Below are 20,573 nucleotides of genomic sequence, written 5' to 3'. Positions count from 1 at the left end.
TAATCTAGATCTGGTTATTGGTTATTAGGAGGGGAATTGGTGACGTCAGCTGGGTGATGGATAGTCGTGAATAGTCCTGGGTGGTTGTCCTAGGAGATAGATGGTCCTGGAGAAAAAAAAACTGCAGCAGAGGGATAGTCCCAGCGTTGGTCCTAGTAGATAGATAGTCCTAGGAAAAGAAACTGAAGCCAAGGTTAAATTTCTATCCTAATTCTCTAGATCTGGATACTAGTTACTAGGAAGGGGAATTAGGAACTTCAGCTATGAGATGGATAGTTCCCGACAGTCTTGGATAGTATACTACAACAGGGATTATTTTTTCTCCATTTATTAGCAAAGGGAATTATTAGTAACGTCAGACGGATGATGGATGATTATTAACATTAGCTATTTGTTATTTATTCTATTTACCTACTTTATTTATTCATTTATTTCCTTGTTTATGTTTATTTATTTTTGGTAATGTGTTTTATCGCAGTTGTATTGAAGGGTTGGTTTCACGAGATGTTTTTGTGCCCACGGAATCCTGTTTTTTTTTTTTTTTTTTTTTTTTCTCTCTCACCAGACGATTTTATTCAAGTGAGATTCATTTTAACTGTAGGGGTTAGATAGAGCCTGACTTAATTCCTTTCACTATCACTACAGCTGAATAAAATCACTGAATAAAATCACCTGGTGTGGCCTGATTCAAATGTAAAATTCGTCATGGTAGTGAAGGAGTAATTATCACATGTAATTGCTGCGTTGAAGATAAAGTTTGCTATAGTGTTTCTACCCTAACTTGGCCCAGATTTTTTTCTTCCTCAGGCTTATTTCACGTACGACAGTGTAAAAAAAAAAAAGAAAGAAAGAAAGAAAAGGCTTGGCTAAGACTCAGCATCCTTTTCATAGCACTTTTTCGTGACTAGCACCATATTGAACTTAATCTCTTGTTACAATTCAGCTTTCGGGATGGCTAGATGGCAATTTTAGGCCAAGTTAACATAAAAGGAGTATAGTAGTGTGCGTTTATTTAGAACCGCAATTAACCATAGTAGTGTGCGGATATCAATAACCACTTAATCCTTGGCGATCTTTCTTAGCATACAGGAGTCGTAATTACAAACTCTCCTAACCTTAAATCGAGTACCGGTAAAAGATTAGTTGTATATAAACTGGCCTTTACTTATACATCAACCAAAAACTTCATAATCCAATTAAGGTCAATTTTAAGCTGTCAAGATACGAGAGAGAGAGAGAGAGAAAGAAAAAGATATATAACACTTGTTCGTCATGGAGACTAAATTATCACTGAAAATTATCTAGATCCTTGTAAAATATATGGATTTTTTTTTCCTTCTTCTCTTCACCTTCTATAGAAAAAAAAAATGCAATCTCAGACGACTAGATTGGTGCTTGTCTTCCTCCACCTTACAATCAGCTAGTTAATGGATGGTGTTAAGCAATATCCATTTGTTTCTGACACCACACGTGACACCTGCATCCTTATTACAGGTGTCATCGTTATTACAGGTGTCATAGGAGGTTTGTAACACCTCTTATTTAGCGAGTTATTTTGTATTTATCTATTAATCTATTTTATTTATTTATTCATTTTAGTTCAAGACAGAAGGAACAAAAAGCAAGACGGTTCCCTCCAAAATAAAACAAGAGATTAAAATTAAATAAAGGGAAGCTAACTTGAAGATTCGTTCCTTTTGAGATGCCTGGACACATTGCATTGGATTTAAATGTCTGGAGGTCATAGGCAGAAGGAAATACAGACAGAGTAAGAGAGATCCAGAGCAGACTATTGCACAATAAATATTCCCTTGTATATTATTTATCTCATTTAATATCGATAGGGTTTGCAAATGACCCGCGTGAGAAAGCGGATATTTTTGCCAGTACACTTACCAGAAACTCTACCATAGACGATACCAGCCAGAATGTCCCAGTACTAGAACTTGACTCTCCCGAAATTGCCCCACTTAAAATACAGACAAGATACGTAAAATCCATCCTAGACAATTTACCTAACAACAAAGCTCCAGGCCCAGATGGAATTCCGCCAATTGTTTTGAAAAAGTGTTCCCCTGAGCTTGCCTCTGTCCTAGCTAAATTATTCAGACTATGCATACATACTTCTTTATTCCCAAATTCATGGAAAGAAGCCAATATCCACCCAATTCCGAAGAAAGGAAGTTCCTCTAACCCCTCTGATTACAGACCAATAGCTGTCACATCTTCTCTTGGTAAGGTATTTGAAACTTTAATTAATAAGCACATTGTTAAACATCTTGAATCCAACAACTTAATTAGTGATAGACAATATTGGTTTCCGCCACGAAAGATCCACCACTGACATACTAAATATCCTGACTCATACCATCCATCAGTCAACTGATCTACATGGAGAAACTCATGCAGTAGCTCTTGATATTTCTAAAGCTTTCGACAGAGTATGACACTGTTCCCTGCTGTCCAAACTCCCTTGCTACTGACTAACGTCTTTTGTTCCTTTGATTTCTTCATATCTTAGTGACAGGAGAATAAAAGTAGATGATGTATATTCCAATTCCCATTCAATTAACGCCGGCGTGCCGCAGGGGTGAGTTCTGGCGCCAACCTTATTCCTGGTTCATATTAATGATCTCTTATCTGTCACCCACAAACTTATCCACTCATACGCAGATGACTCAACGCTACATAGTTCATTCACACTCAAACACCCATTTACTGAGTCTAATATCTCTACCTCTCAACTCACTACAGCCACCTCCATAAATCAAGACCTATCTACGATCAGTGAATGGGGACAAAACAACCTTGTCTCTTTTAATGCTAGCAAAACTAAATATATACAGTTTACTGATAGACAGATATTGCCAGATTCGTATATTACCTTCAGTGCTACTAATATTCCCATCTCCAAAAGTATTGAAATTCTTGGCGTCTCACTAAACAATGCCCTCAGCTGGACCTCTCATGTTAGATCACTTGCTAAAACCGCCCCAAAGAAACTTGGATTATTGTACAGAGTCCGTAACTTCTTCGCTGATGAGCAGATAGCTATAATTTATAAGAGTCATGTGCACTCCCAGCTTGAATATTGCTCACCCTTGTGGAATGGATGTGGAGAGGTTGCATTAAGACAACGACAAAATTCAGAACAAAGCTGTTAGAATTAACAACCCTGCCATTACAAATAAACTACCTCCCCTGCAAGTAAGAAGGAATGTTGCCTCCCTTGCATTATTTTAGATATTTTTTTGGCAAATGCTCAGACGAAGTTGCGTCCACGGTGCCACCTCTCCATGCGTTCCCTCGTGCTACACGGGCATCTGGTAGCGCTCATGACTGGAATGTCACTCAACCATATTGCAGAACTTCTGCCTATCAGAATTCTTTCATTCCCCGAACTGCATCTCTCTAGAACTCGTTTCCCCGGAGTTGTTTTCCTCCAAATTTCAACCCACAGCTGGGGAGGCGGTGGCTCAATTGGTAGAGAGGTGGCGTGCGGTCCTAACGGGCCCAGGTTCAAATCCCGGCTGGGGCAGGGAACAGTTTAAGGATTTGAATTTCATTCAATCAGGCTTTACTGGTCTACCAGAAGACCCCGCCGACATGTCGTAAAAATACCCCGCTAATACCAATACACCAGTCCTGTATGAGACAGCCCTAGCATGTATTCAATATGGACGGTGGGTGTTAGCACCGAAGTGGTGACATGTAGAGGTGTATGGTATGTAGGAGGACTGCTGGGTCTTGATAGCAGGCTGTGCAGCCTATGCCCAGAGTCGGACACAATAAAAAAAAAAAAAAAGTCCAACTGTTACAGATATTTTATGAACAGAGGACACCAGTAATCTGGTGTATGGATTATTTTTTTTTATTCATTTGTTTTCTCTTCCTCCGTTCTGTTATTTAAAAAAAAAAAACAAGTAAATCAATACTGAGGTGCAGTGTGCATCATAAATCGCTGAGGAATGTTGTGTTACGAAATCCTTAAGGCTGCACGAATGTTGGCTGGATTTTTCTATGCCAGTTAAATACCAGTGTGCTCTCTTGTCCCTCTTCATCCGGCAGTTCATAAAAATAGGGACCTGCATGTAACAAGACTTCTTCTATTCGTATTTTAGTGCAAGATCAGGACGTTGCAAAAACTTATTGAACCCGGGGGAGTCGTCAGCCAAAAAACTACCCTCTTTTCTTCTGCTCTGAAATAAATCCTTACATTCTGGGGTACTATCTCGTCAGCCACGGTATCGCAGAAATATTTCATGTATCTCGGGAATCAGCGTGTGGGGAACGCCTCATCATCATCAGGGGCAACACCTGGCGCGACCACACCTCCGAAATTATACCTGAGCTGCCACGCCGGTGTAACTGATAGAGGCCGTATGAGCACAGCACACAAAAACCAGGAAATTGTTCAGGCCACAGAACCCGCCGACCTGACCCCTCACAGTTAGACAGCAGTATTATGTGCTGACTTACTGCCTGTTTGGTAGACGTTTATCTGATGCTGATGAGTACCTGGTGAGGATTTTGTGGGCACATGTATATCTATTAACATACCTATTAACTATACCTGTGCCTGATAACATACCTAATAACTATACACATTAACAAACTTACTAATTATACCTCATACCCACTAACATACTAACTAACATACCCATTAACTATACGAGCACCTTTTAATATACCTAACTGCTATACATATTAACAAAGTTCTTAATTTACCTCATCCCCATTAATATACCCATTAATTATATCTCATACCTATTAAGTATACTTATTAACATATCTATTAACACACCTACTAACTATACCTATTAACATTCCTATTAATTACACGTGTTAAATCTCCTTCAGTACGAAAGGCCCGTCTTAAACCCTATCTAAGGCAGGACATCAGTGAAGCATTTTAATCTGTCTTCATCCACGCCATCTTATGTATCTGATGGACCCCTGCCTGACAGTGGAATATAAAATCACTTCGACACCACTTGGCTGTGCAGGAAGCCACTTATTCATTTGTCATCGCTACAGCCAGACGATCATACTCAACTGACCAAAAACGTTCCTAACAGTGATCTCAGCTGAATTAACCCACCTTTCTTAGCAAAATCAATAGAAAATACTCTTAAGGTAGCCAGAAAAGGTTGAAAAGCCGGTCTCATACTAAAAGCAAAGCACTAACGACAAAAATGAGAGAACTTGACAGAAAACGTTCCTAACAAGTGATCTGAGCTGAATTAACACATCTTTCTTTGCAAAATCAACAGAAAATAATCTTAAGGTAGCCAATAAAGGATGAAATACCGGTCTCATACTAAAAGCAAAGCACTAACGAGAAAAATGAGAGAAATTAACAGAGTCGTATATACAGGTACTTGGCCATCAGATATACAAGATCCAGTCAGGCCACAAGGAACACGCAATGAGCACCCACTTCTTCACTAATAAACGCCATCTTTTGCTCAGTAATATTATAAGGGTTTCACTGAACAGATACTGAAGGAAGTTATGAAAATTGTTACTACCCTCCTTCACTACATCTGGTTTAGCTCTCGTTTAATAAAATCGTTTGTCAAAAGGCCAGATAAAATAAAAATAAGGAGCCAATGGAAATGATAGTAAGGTAAGTAAAGCCACTAACATGAACTGCTTCGTTACATATGCTTTAAAGCGAATGGTCGTTTTAGAGTTACCAATTGCGATACTTCATTATTTAGTTAATGATATTACGATACTAGGCGCCCCCCCCCCTTCTTTTCATTAGCATCAAAAATAAATTGGCATATTAAATTGCTGTAATTACCTTGAACGACCCATCCACACTTAAAGCACTTGTAGTCAATATTATCCAAACCAGTACCTTTATAACCACTACCAACACAACCAACACTACTACTACTACTACTATCACAACCACTACCAATACAATCAGGACCATCATAACCACTGCCACCACAACCGCTGCCACCATCAACACCACCACCAATACCACCACCACCAAACCCACCACCACAACAACCACCATCACCACAACCACTGCCACAAATACCACAACAGCTACCACAACCATAAATACTACGATGACATCCACCACAACCACCACAACCACACTCACTACAATCACACCAAGACTAGATTCCTTGACAGACGAAGTAGTGGATGATAACATGATAATTTCCCTGAAGCTTAGCCGACGGTCAAGCTTGTCTATCTAATGCCTAACTTCAGATATTCTCGGTTAACTGGATAAACTGATTAAGCAGTGACTAAAGATGGCAGTGGGATTAATCTAAAGTATACATTACGCGCTTACTAGAAACACAGCTGTTACCGATGCATGTCCTCTACACGATATCATCTGTGGCAAGTATACCGGGACGTTTCGGTACAAAATTGGCTACCGATCTACCACCAAACTAGATTAATACTGGAGAACTTGCATCACTTCTCCTGGTTATTACATGCAATCTTAATACTCTGTACATTATTTGCGTACTACTAGCAATGCGTTATAGCGGAACAGGAAGCAGAATGAAGGCTGTTAGAGACACTATTAGTTTCAGATGGCAAGGACTGTTCGAGATACTGAAATGCTTTGATGTGAATGTAAAAGAAAAGGAAATCTAACTACTGTAAGGCTATAACCAGAGAAGGATTTTGCAGACCTGAGCTCCTATTCTCGGAGGATAAGGAAGCTCCCTAGCAACTCTTCCTTATCGATTTATTTTTGGACGCGGCTAGGTAATACCATTTGCGTTATGTATGCAGAGTAGGGTGATATTAGAATGATTTAGGTAACACAGAAGAGAACGGCAAAGTGTAGTAAGTAAAACAAATCGGTTAGGAAGACGTAATAGGCAGCTTCCCTAACCGATATGATTTAGGTAACACAGGAGAGGACGGCAAGGTGTAATAAGCAAAATAAATCGGTTAGGAAGAGGTGATAGGGAGCTTCCTTAATTGACGAGTATACGGGCCTTCAAAACTAGTTCCTGGTGTTATCAGGGTGACTGATAAAATACACTCTTGTTGGCATCCAAGGCCCGGAGCAAATAAAAATCATTATGTCAACCCAAAAGGATACTAGCCAATCAATGTGAAGGAGAGACGTAAATATAATAGGTTTTTAATGCAGTTAATTGTGCTGTAATCTCGACTTATCGCAATATTATCATGCGTAACAAGCTGCCCTGTAAAATCTACTACTCAATCAATGTGAGGGATAGACGTAAATGCAATAGTTTTTTTTTAATGAAGGTCGATTAACTGCGCTTTAATCTAGACTTATCGCAATATTATCATGCGTAACAAGAAATCGTTAAAAAAAAGCGCTTGTGGCTAAATGTAGGTAATATTAAAGAGGTAACAGGAGAGAACGTCCTTGTTATTAAAATGTGAGAATAAATGAGGGATTATTATTATTTATACCTTTCTTTTCTGTAATAACTTCCCTGTACTGACTGAACAACAACATCAACAACGAACATAAAACTTAACCCCTTGATGACGATATTTTATTCTTGCTGTCACCTGGCGATTTTATTCAATTAGGAGATACTGCTCGTCAGGTGATAATTAAAACCCTTAGCCCTTACGTAGAACCTCTCCTAAGTGAACAAGAACTGTGCATTTGTAGAGAGAGTAAATAAGATGTCTTGTGGCTGAATCGTTTTATGATGATACGCCAAAAATTCCATATAATTCCATGGCATGACCATAATTATGCAGGCAAAACATTACCATCTATCTATCTATCTACTGCCAGACGCCTTAATTCCGTACGGGGTGGCCACACACAAAAAGCCTCCATGTTGCTCTGTCCCCGCCACTTCATTGCCCTCCCCACAGCTCACAACCCTCTCTCATATATCTCTCCACTCCATCCCTTCATTTCATCCTCCGCCTCCCCTTCCCTCTCCCCCCCCCTCTACCTCACTCATATACATTCTCCTCGTTAGTCTCTCACTCTCCATCTTCCATGAACATAACAGTCTTACATATCAAAGTCCATTCACATCCCTGTCCCTCTCACGGATTTATAACCATAGTATTGTCTTTTTCTGCCACTGAGCTACATGAAATAAGTTAAAATCGTAAGAAAACCCAGGCTAATTTAAGGTGAAAGAAAAATACCTTTAATCCTGTACCAGAAGCCCCTAACAACTTTTCTTAAGCGATTTATTTTGCTTCTTATACCTGATCGTCATATTGTGTGTGAAAGAAATTTACCTGTAACCCTGCACCTGAAGCCCCTAACACCTTTTACTATGCTATTTATTTTGCTTCTTACACCTTAACGTCATATTCTGTGTGAAAGAATATACATGTAACCCTGTACCTGAAGCCCTTAAGATCTTTTCCTAAGCGATTTATTTTCATTCTTACACCTAATTGTCCTATCCTGCGTTACATAAATCCTTGCAGTATCGCCATACTCTGCATAAATAACGTACAAAAGGATATTAACCAGCCATAGCCAAAAATAAACCGCTGAGGATGAGGTGTTAGGGAGCTTCCTCGCCCGTCGAGAGCACGAGCCAAAGTTATGTTACGAGAATGTTAAAAAAAATTCCGGTTCTTTGTTCAGTAATCATCGCCTTCGCCCTAATTAAAAGAAATATACCTTTTTTTCCCTTGCTCGTTTTCTTTTTTTCTTTTTTCTTTTTTTGACAGGGGACGGGATGGCCTAACGTATATATACTGAATAAAGATGGGGCGCATTTTTTCCCCCGTGTGACGTGCCTCAAATATTGGAATTTTGGAACGCACTCTTTGCCTTCACGATCGAAACTCATGAAATATGCAGCCCAGAGCAAACCTGAAAGACTCTAATATTTTCCCTCCTGCAATAGATTCCATTATGTTGATAGAGGGGCCTTGGTGCTTCATACCTGGCTAAGGTTTGTAATTACTGTGATGATTAGAGTACTGTATTTATGGCACCACAGAATGATGATGATGATGATGATTATTATTACTACTACTACTACTACTGCTACTACTACTGTTGTTGTTGTTGTTGTTGTTGTTGTTGTTATATTATTATTATTATTACTGTCTTTATCTGCCACTGAACTATGTGAAATAAGCTGCAGAGAGACGAAAACCCGAAAATATAGACCCCGTTACTGTAAAAAAGACTATAGATAAAAAAATTAACTGGAAAATAAGTCATGGGATTTAAAAGGCTAATATTAGGCAACAAATATTCAGAAATACCTAACCTGTGAGTATTCGCAACAGAAAGACATCAAGGAATATAAGGACTTAGAAACGAACAATGACTGCAGTACGTGGCTTGGACTAGACCGGGTAACAATATATAATGAGGGAAATGGTTGACGAGTGAGCAAAAATATAAAGCCTTTAAAATATATACAAAGTGAAGAGAGTGAAAATCCAAAGGTGCCATAAAATGTTACGTAAAATCTGACACCCACGACAGTAATAACAATAATTAAAAAAAAGCTTGAAAAAGAGACCGTAAAAGTTGTCACGTATCTATCTTCAGCCACAGGAAGATTTAACTACACATATTTTTGCTATGAAAAGATTTTGTTTACATCAAGGTCTCCTGTAGCGAAGAAGTTAATGGAGGCTACCGGTATATCAAAATCCAGTTCGAGAAATCGTTGATCAGAGTAAAACTATCGGAAAATGGAGGGGGGGGGGAACAACCAATGCTATGAGAGTAACTGCAAAAAGGTGAGAAAAAAATGAGGATTTGCAAAGGCGTATACACAGATATCTATATACTGTACGTATGTAAGTGGTACTGGGCGAAACACGAGTATTATAGCCTACAACACAAGGCGGGATTACGAACGCACAAGCCTCAGTAATCCCAGCCAGACCCGGCATCCACAGCGAATCCTCTCACTATACACCCTGAGGTCGGGATTCTGAAGCATCGAAATTGAACGCTGGCGCAAAAAAAAAAAAAAAAAAAAAAAAGTTACGGTGCTTGTGTTGGGTGAAAAGGTGGGTGATTTTTTTTTTTTTTTTTTTTGCAGTGGTGGCAGTGACGCGGCTCGAGAAGTGCTATGTCCCCCGAGCTAGTATTCTTTCCCTATACTGTAATTAGTAACCAAAGTCCAGGGTCCGTATTCTCGCTGGTTTTAGAAGGCTCCCTGGTACCTTTTCCTTAGCGATTTTTTTTTTTTTTTGGGGTGGGGTGGGGATCTGGCTGGTCAACATAATTCTGTGCCATATTTATGCAGTGTATTGAGATAGGAGAACGATTTGAGTAACTGAAGGGGATCGCAAGGAATTAATAGCAATATAAATCGCTCAAGACGAGGTGTTAGGGAGTTTCCTTAACCGAGAAGAATATGGGTCCAAACGCTGGAGAGGGACGCCTTCACGCGGTGGCACCAATTACGCAAACATCTCGGAACCCACCACCTGTTCCTCAAGAAGGGGACGGTGAAGTGCATTCTAATACCAAATCGGAGTTGCATGAAATTCCTTGAACCTTGGATATTTGGTGGGAATAAGTCTCTTTGGTTACTATACTCCTTTTACTCTAACCTGACCTAAAATTTCCAACTCCGAATCTTGAGTGATGAGTTATAAAGCAGATCAGCACTAGAACATGATGCTGGTCACGAAGAAGTGCTATGGACTGGGTGTAAAGCCGTATCAATGTCTTTTTGTGCCAGTAAGCTACGTGAAATAAGCCGCTAAAGAACAACAATCTGGGCCAAGTTAAGGCGAAAGGAGTATGGTCAAATCAACCCTCTAATCTGACTTCACCTGGCCATCAGGTGAGCTGAAAGGGGCTACGGATCTTCGTCACGTTAGAATAAATACGCAGGGAACCTAATAAGTCCACGATGCCACAGACCGTCTAGAACTAAATTAAGAGACTACTAAGCCCACAATATCACAGCCCCTATATAACACACTAGGAGCCTACTAAGCCCACGATGCCACAGCCTCCCCTAGAACACTTCATTAACTGCCTGCTAAGCCCACGATATTACAGCCCCCATACAACGAATACACTAAGAGCCTACTAAGCCCACGATGCCACAGCACCCCCCCCATGTCACTCTACCGTCACTGGGGCAATTACCGTGGAAATAATGCTGGTAGGAAAATAGACAGGCTAAATGTGAGCCTTAATTAACACCGCTCTGGCTGCTAATTACAAGAGCGGAAAACAAAATGGATTATTTCTAATTAATAGTGTGTATTACATAATGAGCTCTATATTAATTAAGCATTAGCCTAATATTTAATGCATTAGATTGAGGGGAAACTGAATATACTAAATTACTGTTGGATATTTTTTCCCGTCCATCTCAATTCCCACGACAATAGAAGTAGTTGATGATGATGATAATGATGATGATGATGATGAATAACAATAATAATGATAATGATGATGGCTAATGTTGGTTATAACACATGAAGTTAGCAATTACATCACCCAAGGCCTTTCTCAAGTTAAATAAATTGTCTGTCTTGCAAGAATAAATCAATCATCAAATTGAATGTTTAATAAGATTTTCTACCTCCTCTCCTATGCTAAATATAACTGATTAGCAGCAATTTCCCAGTCATAACAGTTTACATATGAAGCTCCGAAACTTCCATTTGAACTTCTTCCCGGTCAGCACAGTTTACATATGAAGCTCCGAAACTTTCACCAATACTGGTAAATTGGCTACGTTACTTGCTCTCCTGGCTACGGTGGATCTGCTGTGCTTTTACTCAGAGCTGGAAAAAGGATCACGGCTTAAATGTTTAGCCAAGGTGGGCAATCTGCATACTGCCTGGATTACATCAGTCGCGTGGCTCTTCGAAGCTGAGAATAAAATCGGCCATATAGAGCTGGCCTCGGGCTGGTTGGAGCTATGACGTTCAGTGATATCTATCTCTTTACCTGTTTTTCTTTTACTGTGTATCTATCTGTTTTAATTAATCTATCCATCTTTCTACCTATCCATCTACCTACCTTCCTACCTGCTTACTTAGTTACCTACCTACCAACTATATCAGCCAATCAATCTAGCTACTTACCCACCTACCTACCTACCTGACCTCTATGTTTCACTATCTTTCCAACACTGCATCCAGTGAAGGGCAGCCACGACAGAAAGTCTTCAGGTATTTCTGTCCTATTTCGTTACAATCCCTCGTCCCAGGACCCAGCTTTCTCCCCCATACATTCCCTCGCTTCATATCTTCACCTTCTTGGCACTGTTTTCTCGTGAGTTTGAGAGGCTCGCTAACACATCTTCCTTAGAGAATTAATTTGCACATTACACATTGACTCCTGCACATCGTTCACGACTTGTATTTACTTTATTCTTGCTATTGCTTGTACCGGCAAACAATTCAATGCAGCTACTGCCTCCGACAAAATGCTTCCAATCTCCAACGCAACTGATTCCCAAATATGCACGGGTCTGTCTCTTTTTTTTTTTTTTTTCTATTACAACAACGTCCTCTTCATACGATATTACTTTTCTATGACCCTACTCACCCTATGGAGACATTATGATGTAGGAGTTAAAATTCCCACGTTCCATAAAACAACTACGAAGACGAAAACACAAATTATGAAAAGTAACTGATTTCCTGTTTTCTTAGTTGTGTGTGGAACATTTGACTGAACTGATTATTGCCTTCTGTTAAAAAAAAAGAAAAAAAAAGGAAAGTATACTGTTTGATTTGAAAGAGAGAGAGAGAGAGAGAGAGAGAGAGAGAGAGAGAGAGAGAGAGAGAGAGTAAATACGATGGAGAGGCAGCGGAAAGATAGACGGTAGGCAGGAAGGAGAGAATGAGGGTAGGCAGGGTGACGCAAGAGGGTGGGTAGAAAGGGAGAGACAGAAATGGGTAGGTGGAGGATATCAGTTAGATAAAAGGCGGGATGAGAGACTAGATATTAGGAAGGTAGACGCAAGAGGAAGAGGGTAGGTAGCAAAGAGGCGAAGAGTAAACAGAACGAGAAGTACAAGAGGTTAGGCAAGAAGAGAATATTAAGAAGAGAGGACGCATACAGAAGCAGAAGATAAAGAGGGTGAACAGGAGAAAGGGAATGATCGGGTAGGGAAGGAAAGAGTAGGGCAGGGAGAGGCTGGGAGAGAGAGCTGGCAGGGTAAATGTAGGCAGGGTGAGGCAGGGAGAGGATAGACAGAGAGAGGGTATAAAGGGAGAGAGTAGGGAGGGAGATGGTATGCAGGGTGAAGCATGGAAAGGGCAAGGAGGGAGACGATATGCAGGGAGAGCGTTGGTAGAGTGAGGTAGGGTGAGGGTAGGCAGGGAAAGGGTTGGCAGGGTGAGGGTAGGCAGGATGAGGCAGGGAGAGGGTAGGCAGGGTGAGGCAGGGAGAGGGTAGGCAGGGTGAGGCAGGGAAAGGGTAGGCAGGGTGAGGGTAAGCAGGGTGAGGCAGGGAGAGGGTAGGCAGGAGAGAGCTCGTCACGATGTTACTGACGCTAGGTAATTGCTTCCATAATGAAGTAAAGATTAGGAACTCCGGCCTCATGCTGGTACAGGGGTGGGGAGGGGGACGGGGAGAAAGAGGTAGGGGAAGGGGAGATGTGTAGAAGGACAGAGAGGGGGCAGGAAGGGTGGGGAGGAAAATGGGGGGATGAGGAGGCAGAGGGGGAGAGAGAGCGAGGAGGTGGGAGGTATAGGATGAGACGTGAGGTAGTGGGGAGGATAGGGGAAGAAGGAAAGGAAGAGGTAGAAAGGGAGAGTGGGCGGAAGGGTAATAGGAAGAATAGGAAATGGAAAGGAGGGAAGGGGAGGTGGTGGGAGAGATATGTTTATAGGGAAAAAAAGTGAGAGGGAGAGAAATAGATCTAAAAGAGGAGGGAAAGACTGATGGAGGGAAGGATAGGTGGAGGGAAGGCTAAGGAAGGAGGGAAGTGGAAGAAAGAAACATAGGGAGGGGAGGATACAGAGAAAGGGATAGTATGGGAAGGGGTTGGACTCTTAGAGGAATGATGGGGCAGGCGGCAAATAGGGGGAGGGGAGGTAGGAGGAATGGTAGGGGAGGTGAGAAGGTGGGGGAGGGATGGAAAGTGGGGAAGAGGACTTGTGGTTCAAGGAGGAGAGGCAAGAAAGTACGTTAGAAGAGGAATGAGAGGAAGAGGGGGAAGTTGAAATACAAAGGAGTACAAAGAAAAAACAAACAACAAACTATTCTTTCGAGGCTGTTTCAGAAAGACTACTAGCTAACTATGGTACCCGTTATCTCCGTCTACGAGTTTAATATAAAGACAGTAAAGTAAAAAGGATACCCTGCACACTAAATCCCCCTGCTGAAAAGGACTACCATACAGTGCTGAAAAACTGCCATGGAACTTTCAGAGAAAAGAATGAATGGTGAACTACATTCCACAGTAACTTGCTCTGTACGGGAAGTGTCATTCCTAGATGTTACACTGTTCCTGTGTCTTCGTGATCTGCATGAGGGGAAATCAGTTTTTGTTGCTTTCCGGCTACGAACATGGTTAGCTGAGGATCAGAGGCTAGATATTTAACTAAATGACTTTGGCTTAACATTGAGTGACAAGCCAAATGGTTTCCTGTAAGCCAGGAAACCATTTACAACGCTGGGTGGTAACCATATAACCAAACCATACGTGCTCCCTACGTGTCAACAAGTGGGTTGGTGGAGGGTTAGTGCCCCACCCCGTAAAACACCTAACTCAAAGTCAAATGGCCACCCCTTACGAGATTATGGCGTCTGGCAATAGATAGATAGATAGATAGATAGATTTTAATGGAGAAGGAGGGGAAGGCGATGGGGGACGAAGTAAAGGGAAGGATTAGCTTGAGAGAGGAGGTGGAAGGAATAAGTGGGGGTGGCGAAGGGGAAGGGAGGGGAGGAATGGGTACGGGAGTGGGTACATTTGGAGGAGCTGGGTTTATAGAAAGAGGGTGAGAGGAACAGCAAAGTGAAGGAAGGTGAATGTGGAGCCACAATATGAAACAAATGGAAAATAAGTACAGAAAGTGCAACTAGAGCCAAAAGGAAGACGCCGTAAGTGAGGTACTGTGGGAAAATGAGTATCGGTACGATTTGAAAAGGGGTGAGGGAAAAGACAAGTGGTGCTCTGGGGAAAACCCTGAAAGAGAATATTGTTGGGGAGTCCAGCACTTCACAACTGAATGCCTCACAAGATGCCAGTCAATACCCTATCAGTAAGACTGAACACTTGACCTTGCAGTCAATGCAATTCCTCTAACCCATAAAACCACGGCAGCGACCAAACAGACTTTTCTGGACTAATTTTAGGATTTAATGCACAACTTAACCCTCCAAAGAACAATATATCATGTAAGTATTATATTTCGGTCATCACCAGACAACTTTACTTAACACAATGAGACCCATGCATTATATATCAGACTTTCTTCTCATTTTTTACTCTCTGTGAATCCATTTTTACTTTTTTTATATTTTCAGAATTGCTTCACTATAGTACCGATACCACACAACTAAGAGTGTAATGTCATCCCTCAAAACTGTGTACTGTATATTCTTTTAGTCCCTTCAGTTCATTGACATATTTCCTATTTTATTCTTGACAGCATCAGATGATTTTATTCAGCATATGAGATTTTTATTTACTAGAGAGGTTTGATATAGCTTCGTACAACTCTGTCCATAGAAAAGATTAACTTACATTGTTCTATATCAAACTTCAAATAGCAAGAATTGACTAAGAAAGACATCACTAGATTGATGAGGTTAACACATGTACATAAATCTTTCCCTGATCCGTTCCCTGCTGGTTATAACATAAATTTATGTCTTCACTGATGCCATAAATAATCAAAGCATGATGTATACTTAAGTTTTCCTGATCCATCCCCTACAGGTTAGCACAAAAAATTACCGTGCATTTATCTCATACATCCCCAGCAGGGAAAGACAAAAAAAAAATTATACAATATTCATTACTGCTACTTTAATTTGGAAGAAATGGCCATGTTTAACCTTCCTAGGCACCAGGGCATAATCTCTGACTGATCCCACACCACTCAGCCATGAATGCACTGCAGAGGATGATAGCTGGTTAGGGTCAAGTAGAGCTAAAGTGCTTAGTTTAACAGATTTGGGCACATAATCCTCCTCACTTTCACTCCCACATGATCTCCAGCATGATAGGTACTGCCTCTTGGATGGGTGGGCACATATAACACCTAATTCATGCCCATTTGGCCATGGGGTGAGGGACAGGAAATAGAAGAATCAGAATGCTGTGCATACTCCATGGTAGACAGTGCATGACTGTGGGCTCATAGTCAAACGGGGATGTGTGAGTGAACTCACACTAACCAGTGAACGAGCCTGGCCTAAACATAACAGTGGCCCCAAAACTGACCACACAAAATACAGAGGAAAGGGCGAGCTTCCGGAAGGTGTGATGCAGTCACTGAGACTGCCCTTCTGAGAGGAGAGATGTACTCTAGGGGTTAACTGCAATTATTTCAAGAGCCTCATTAGTTTTAGTGTGCTGTGTGATAATTTGACCAAAAAGTTATTCTTATACTGTACTTGTCCAGTCAAATAAGATAAAACCATTAATCATTGTTTTCCCCATTATGTGTTTACCTCTTTAGACCAAAGACTTTTTTTTTTTATTGCTACTAAGCCTAATGTAAATCACTTTTTTTCAGCTTAAACAAGACATCTCAAGAATATTACATTACCGGCACCAATTCTTCACTTGATAAGTTTTTAACAATATACTGTACTTGTGGCTCTTAACCATCTTATGAACAATTCACAGAACATGCAATTTTGTTCATTACTTTCCAGAAATGTGGGAAGATATAAATGACTATGCACATCCTCCATGTTAAGTGTAATTTGGATGGGTTACTACTGTAGATTCTTCTATAAACTATTTACTGGTAGGCCTTGTCATATGAGTGGGATGTGTTAAAGGAGGACCGCTCGGATAGAAAAAAATTCATATACTGTACCATAGTGAAAACAGGATCGCAAAACCTCATATAATGGAGTACTGTACATAACTTTTGGGGAAAACAGGTTTAAGTTAACTGATCATGCTCACACAACCAACTCTGGGTTTAAATAACTGGTACCCATTCTCGTATCACCAATTTCTTGTGTTGAAGATGCTCGTATAATGGGACCGGCCTGTATTTTACTTTAAATACTGATGAAGACGTAAAAATACGTCAGCAATATATTATGGAAGAACTTAAAAAAATAAAGCATATTGCCTACATCCAATTCTAACCCAAAAAACAACTGAAACGCGAACAATGTATCCATTCGCACCTAACCTTGGCATCCTTCACATCTAACCTGAGCATCAAATGGACCTGCCCTAGTGATAATCTGGATATATATTTGACACCATTTATTTTTATTATACTTGACATTTTTATTTTATTTTTTAAAAAATCAACAAACCAAGCTCACCTTACAATCAATAAACCATAGAATTTCAGTAATTCAGAATATGCTAGCAAAAAATTTAATACCGTTATTCCGAGAAACAACTTCTGGCACTGTTAACAATACTTACTTTGCAGAGATATATTTTTACTACCTTATATTTCAATGCAGGTTGAGTTTCAAACAATTATAGCTAATACTGGTCAAGTTTCAACCAGTCCCTGCATAGCTTAGTGTTTGCGGGTGATTGAATTAGTTCGACGACAGTCATGGCCAAGGAATACAAATGTTAGGTTACCTAAAATTAGGCTGTTTGGTTAAATTAGACTGAAACATTTTCCATTAATAGTCCATTCACTCTGAATAATACTGACTTAAATAGTAATGGATATTGGAAAAAATCTATCACTGTATTTCCAACTGAAATGATAGTCAAATTCATACAAAAATCATCAGAAACACTGAATAAATACAGCTGGCATCAGAAATTCTGTGGCTGTATGAAAGAAAACATTGATCAAAGCTACCAAACATCTTCTGGAACTGATGCTTGCATCCTTCGCTCCTTGTGTATGCAACCTTCCGACGTAACCTTTGCATCCTTCGGACTTACTCTTTACGTTCTTCGGCTTCAACCTTGGTATCTTTGACCTAACCATGGCATCCTTTGGCCCAAACTTTGGCATCACTTGAACCTAACAATTGCATTCTTCAGATCTAATCCTGGTATCTTTCGGACAAAACTTTCGCAATCTTTAGACTTAACCATGGCATTCTTCATACCCTGCCTTGAGTAGCCTTTGGATCAAACCTTTGCATTCTTCAAAACTAACTTCAGCACCCTTCAGACCTAACCTTAGCATCCTTTTGGGCCTAACCTTACCTAACTTGAACTTAACCTTTGCATTTTTCAGATCCTACCTTCGGACCCTTCGGACCTAACCTCACCATCCTTTGAAGCAAGCCTTAACATCCTTTGGACTAATCCTTTGAATCCTTTGAACTTGAACCCAACCTTTGCATTATTCGGAATTAACTTTGGCATCTTTCAGACCTAACCCTGACATCTTTCAGACCTACCTTTGGCATCATTAGGATCTTTTACATCTTTTCAATCTCTCACCTCAGCATCCTATATACTCATCCAGGGCAGATTCCAAGCCTAAAGTTAACCTAATAGCACTTTTCAAAATGATATCATTATCTTCAGCAATAATGAATAAATCACGTTCTGTGATCACTCAGTACTGTACACAATTCATTCACAGAATGAAGTCAAAAGCAGAGTTCAATTTTTTCCAGTTTTATTATTCTTAGGCGTGATTTTTCATTGCTTCAACCTCCAACAAACCTTTAGCTGGTGAAATTTTAAACTATTTGATTCCTGGCATGGCCAAAAAAAAGTATTCAACTTTAAAATGGCCTTTCATTTAAAGGGCAAGTACAGACCAAAACATTTTGTTTACATTGGGATTTAAATTGCTTGAATCCCTTGATGTTTGCCAAACAAACCTCATACAACACAATGATCAAAATTATTGTTACTGTCAATATTGTTAACACTACTAATACCAGCACCATCACATACATCATAACTTACCTTTCAATGCAGCTTCCAGGATAATATTTGTTCTAACCTTCCGATTTCACGCCACCACGCGACCTGTACCACTTGTTGCTAATGAGGTAGGTCATTACATTCTTTTAAAAATGTTTATATATTTCCCATATAACAATAGTCATGGTGAAATTGCTCAGATAAAAAATGTACCATAAGCATTTGGTGCAATGTGTATTTAACAGTTCCATTTAATCAACAATAGAACATTTACATACTAAAACACATCCCTAGCCAATGTTTACCTCCTGATAACCACTTTAGTGTTGGCTTCGACATCAAGCTTTGTAACTCATTTTCTAAATTAATATTATGGAGATTATTTTCCACCAAAGGAACTTAAGTATAGTATAATCATATTTATTCAGATTAATTTAGACCGTTCGCATTTGTTCGTTTTATCATATACTGGCAGATATGTTTTTTAGCTTCACACAGAGACACACACACACGAACGAATTCGAGGTTCACTTGCTCTTGAATGTGGTCTAAACATAAATAGAACAAAAAGTAATATCATCATCCATAATATGAAAAACCAGCCAGATGAAATAGAAGGGATAAAAGTAACTGATAATATAAAGTACCTTGGATTACAGATAGACAACAAAAGAAACTACTTCAAAACACACAAGAAAGTGATGGCACAGAATGCTCAAAAGATGGCAAATATTACATACTCGGTAATAGCAAGGAGTTGTAATAAAGTCATGATAGGTAAAACCTACTGGAAAAATGTAGCCGTACCTACAATACTTCATAGGTCAAATATAAATTACACGGAAGCAGAAACTGAAAAGCTACAAAGGATAGAGAACGACAAAAGCAGAATAAAGGAGAAAACAATGAATTGGGACACACAGAAATGGAAGGAGGAAGTATCTAGGAAAACAAGCCTGAAGATATATGAAGAATGGAAAGAGAATATCAGAGAAGAACAAGTTAATGATAACAGACCAGCATCAACAATCCTCTATAGAGCAAGAACAAACTGCCTGCCATTATTCGATAGAAAGAGACACGTAAATGGAAATATAGAGTGCAGATTATGCGGTGGAGAAAAAGAAAATCTGGAACATTTTATGCTCGAGTGCACAGTGTACAATGAAAAGAGACTTAATGCTGTGGAGTTACAAAAACCCTACATTGAAAATAAAGAAGAAATAATTGGAAATTTTTTATTTAGTGACATAAACATTGAACAGAAAAAAAGTATCCTATATAACCTCTGGGAAATAAGAAAAAAAGAAATTAATGGAGCAAAAGCACGTAGTGAATGCATGAAAAGGAATAGAGTTCAGGAGGTGCCGTTGAAAAGGCATAACCTCCGACAATCATCTGATCTGATCTGTTCTGTTTATATTGTGGGTGAGGTTGCGTGAATCGACATTTCCCGTGAACTCTGAAAATATGCAAATATGGACACTTTACGTTTGTAATCGGTTTCCCGCGAGAACAACCAGTGTTAACCCGGTGCTAGTAGCCTACGTAGTGAGCCGTAAAAGATTGGCACGGTTAGAAAAAAAAACACGCAGTGGAGCTTCTGTGGTAACC

Source organism: Coenobita brevimanus, chromosome 79 (assembly GCF_032717465.1).
Source record: "Coenobita brevimanus isolate Jiangsu-jjx chromosome 79, ASM3271746v2, whole genome shotgun sequence".
NCBI lineage: Eukaryota > Metazoa > Arthropoda > Malacostraca > Decapoda > Coenobitidae > Coenobita > Coenobita brevimanus.
Note: the sequence above shows the minus strand (reverse complement) of the source record.